Here is a 4528-nt window from a genome sequence, read left to right on the forward strand (position 1 = left end):
TGGAATTTAGAAAGATGGTAATGATAACCCTATATGCAAGACAGAAAAAGAGACACAGATGTATAGAACAGAATTTTGAACTCTATGGGAGAAGGTGAGGGTGGAATGATCTGAGAGAACAGCATCAAAACATGTATATTATCAAGTGTGAAACAGATCGCCAGTCCAGGTTGGATGCATGAGACAAGTCCCCTTAAACTTTATAGTCTGGTGCATTGATCTACAATTTTATGATCTGAACTAAATGAAGCCCCCCCAAAACACTATGCTTTCTAGGATACTTAGGCTTTTGAACATACTATTCATTCTGCTTGAAACTATCTTTCTAATCTCTTATTCCCTTTCAAGCCCCCTCCCTTGGTTAACTCCTACTCATCCTCAGGTCTCCGATTACATCTTTCCTCTGGAAAGTCCTCTCTGACCTCCTCCAAGATTAGATTGGGTGTTCCTTTATGCGCCCATAGTACTCTCTACTTCAATTGCAGCACTTATCACACTGGATAGTAATATTCTGTTTTTATTTACCACCAGTCAATAAACCTGTTGTGTGCAGGAATTGTGCCTTGTTCACTTTTGTATGTCCAGTAGCTGCCAATGTCTGGCACATAGTCAGAACTCAGTAAATATTTGTTGAATAAAAGAATGAATGATATAGAATTAAAGTTAGAAGAAGTAAAATGACTAAAACATAGATTGAAAGTAACTATATCAGAGATGGTAGCTGAAGCCATGAGAATGTGAGTTACTTAAAGAAAAGAAATAAACTGAAAGTAGCCAAAGACTAGTCAGACTTTAGTAGTGACAGCTAAGAATATGAGGAAAAATTAGAGTTAATAAAACCAGAAGGAAATGTTGGAAATTTGGGAAGACAATTGGAACAACAAAACATCATGGAAGCCAAGGTAGGAGTTTTGAGAAGTTTCTGCCACAAGCAGCAAAAAAGGGGGGTGGAGAAAGGTGGTTGGGTTTCATAGTTTTTCAGTAGCAGTTGGAATAGAAGCCTGACTGCAAATAATTAAGGACTGAATTAAGCTACAAAGAAATAGAATCATCTGCATCAGTTTGGGTCCACACAGTAATTTGAATAGGGAAAGTTGAAAGTAAAGAATTATTAGCTATAAGAGTGAATGGTAATGAAGGGATTGGCTAGTAAGAAGTAAAGCCTTTAAAGAATGTTTTTAAAGAATATTCTTAAATAAAGAATATCAGAAATAAGGAATAACTGTTACTCTTAGGGCTGAGATAGAGCACCCAAAGTAAAGTATCCCTATCCCACCCCCTGGCCAGGGTTGAGATCCAGACCTCATTGGACTGGGCACTACCATGACAAAGAAGTCACTGTGGTGGTATGCTGATGGAACTTGCTGGAAATTTGCCCTCCAAGGTTTACTAGAAACCACCCTCTAAATTACCTAAGAAAGTTGATTATGTGTAAGTATCAGCTAGAAAAATGCCCATGGGGGATGGGGTCAAGGAAAGCTAAGGGAACTGAACACTGAAGAAGCATCTCCACTGAAGGAGCTAAGTACTTGGGAAGGTACATGTGCTACAGGAGCCAAGTACTGGAGAAACTGACCATATGCTGCATAAGCTAGGCACCAGGGAGGCCACATGCACTGGAGTCTACATGTGAAATCTCCAGTGAGGCAAATCTGGAAAGAAACTGATATCCTTTTGTGAGAACCAGATTTTGTTAGGCTGATAAAAGATTTGGAAAGAAGTAGAATTTGCCTACAACCACCAGGGTCTCCATAAAGCACCCTAGAAGAGAGGAAAGGGGGGAAATGCAGAATTGAGAGCACTATGGAGTAGGGTAGGGATATGTTGGATGAGTATTTGTATCTTAAAGGAGGTAATAGAAATAAGAGGTTGCATGTTCACTGGACGGATATTGAAAACTGAAATGGATAAAGTAATGGAGTAGAAGCAAAGATTATAGTCACAGAATTTTAGAGTTAGAAGAAATATACTCATTATATAGTTGTTTTCTTAAAGCCTAAATAAGTTAAATGATTTGCCTAAGTTCACTCAGTTAATGACAGAGCCAGAATTAGAACAAAATTTTTCTCACACTCACACTATTCATTATTGTTTGAACTGTCCATGCTGGAAAGACCTATTAATATTTTGAGTGAAATAAAGCTACTGGCAAATTCATAAGAATTTCAAAGGACAAAGTGTATTTTGATGTCATTAGCTCAGGTAGAAAACAAGTTTACTCAGAATAAGAAATTCACATTGTCAGGAATTTTTGTTTGTGATGCACTTAGAAGAGAGAATATATATTTGGGGATTAGGTGAGTTAACTTTGGCTATACCATTTAAAAATGTAAAACAATAAATCAAATGGGCAATATGGACTTGAATGCATCTAAAATTAATTACAGTGAATTTTCAATTTAATCAGAGAGCTGGGGAAAAGGAATTATGGTTCATAGTACCTGATTAATCAGAATTATCCAAAACTTAATGTGAAAATTTTGCCTTACAGTAGTAAATAAGAATGCTGAAATCAACAATATTTCTTTGAAGACTAAAAATTCTATACTAGACTTTTATATTATCACTGTTTATTGGAACATTCTACAGACTCATTGCCTATACAGAGATTGAACTATATTATCCTGACCCTCAGACATTCCCTAAAGTATAAAACAAAATTACTTCTTTATTTTGCTAAAGGTACAAAGTTATATAAATATATGTTTATAATGAAGGTTCTCAATTAGCTAGATATGAATGCAAATTTAGTGTGATATGTTCTGTTCGTATTTATAGACAACATCAATTAATAGTTAAGTAAGTGGACAATTTTTAAGGGAGAAGTCTTTAAATCATGATTATAATTTCTTGATGACACTATATAATTTGTCCCCAAGTAAAGAAAGAAACTAGGCAAAATTCAAAAAAGAAATCTTCTATTCCAGAGACAGAAAACTGGCAGTCATAGGCCAGACCCAGCCCTCAGATTCTCCAGGGATTTGTGTTGTCTTGTTTTATTTTGATTTGTCCATACAGAGTTTTAAAACAGAATTAGATGTCAATATTTAAAATTTAAGAAATTTAGCATAAAATTCTGGATTTATGACATCTCAAAAAATCAGATCTTACCACACTGGGTCTACATTCCTACTTTATAACAATCAACTGGCACTGAGTTATGGCTGTTCCATTTAGATGGGGTATGAATTATTTTGTTTGTCACAGCCCCCATCACTTTCTTTGCTACAGTTACAGAGCTTCAGTCTCCATGCATTATACAATTATATAATAGACCCACCTTACTTAAGAATACAGGTGCAACCCCGGGAGCCGGCGGGCGGCGGCCCTCGCTGGGGACCCTCCAGCAGGCCCAGGGGGACAGAAGTGGCTCTAAATCCAGCACGTATGTACTAAGGCAAGTTAATGGATTTAATATGAAGCACAGAAGCAGATAATGCCAAAGAGCAAGCAGTAATTGGTACACATTTAGTGAGTGGGTCGGCCTTTCCTTCTCCCACTGCTGCTGAGATGGTGGAAATTAGTCGAATTCAGTATGAAATGGAATACACCGAAGGTATTAGTCAGCGAATGATGGTCCCGGAAAAATTAAAGGTAGCACCACCAAATGCTGACCTGAACAAGGATTTCAAGAAGGAGTTTCAAACGCTAGTGTGATTATGCAAGTTCCAAAGAGAATTGTGGTAGCAAGAAATAATGAAGACATTCCATTATCAAGACCAGCAGATCTTGACCTTATACAGTCAACTCCCTTTAAGCCTCTGGCTCTAAAAACACCACCTCGTGTGCTTACACTTAGTAAAAGACCGCTAGATTTTCTGGATTTAGAAAGACCTGCTCCAACCCCTCAAAATGAAGAAATCCGTGCAGTTGGCAGGCTAAAAAGAGAACACTCTATGAGTGAAAATGCTGTTCACCAAAATGGACAGCTGGTCAAAACTGACTCCATACCTGTGTTGCGTGGTGGGTCTGCTGCCGCCACTTCTAATCCTCATCATGACAATGTCAGGTATGGCATTTCAAATATAGATGCAATGATTGAAGGAACTTCAGAAGACATGACAGTTGTAGATGCAGCTTCATTAAGACGACAGATAATCAAACGAAATAGACGTCTACAACTTCTGGAAGAGAACAAAGAATGGGCTAAAAGAGATGGTCATGTATTCAATTACTGTAGCATTCTGGCTGCTTAATAGCTGGCTCTGGTTTCGCCGCTATAGGTAACCTCAGCTCTCAGAAATATTGTCTCAACAGCTGGAAATATAAAGAATTTGCAAACTTAAAAAAAAAAAAAAAGAATACAGGTGCAAAAATCTTAATTCAACAGTATATTATACACTATGCTATATGCAAATATAATATGCAATTTAATATATAATAATATGCCATTCACAAATAGGGTTTAATCCAAAAATGGAAGGATCATTTTATATTAGGAAATCCATTAATATATAACATCATATCTGGAAAAGGAAATGGCAACCCACTCCAGTATTCTTGCCTGGAGAATCCCTTGGACAGAGGG

At 37.1% G+C, this 4528-nt stretch overlaps 1 pseudogene; it reads left to right on the plus strand.

Annotated features, from left to right (window-relative positions):
* The first annotated feature begins 3480 nt into the window (after positions 1-3480).
* LOC133051809 (mitochondrial fission factor-like) lies at positions 3481-4278 on the plus strand (annotated as a pseudogene).
* The last annotated feature ends 250 nt before the right edge of the window (positions 4279-4528 follow it).

The sequence above is a fragment of the Dama dama genome, chromosome X (genome assembly GCF_033118175.1).
Source record: "Dama dama isolate Ldn47 chromosome X, ASM3311817v1, whole genome shotgun sequence".
NCBI classification, from domain to species: Eukaryota; Metazoa; Chordata; class Mammalia; order Artiodactyla; family Cervidae; genus Dama; species Dama dama.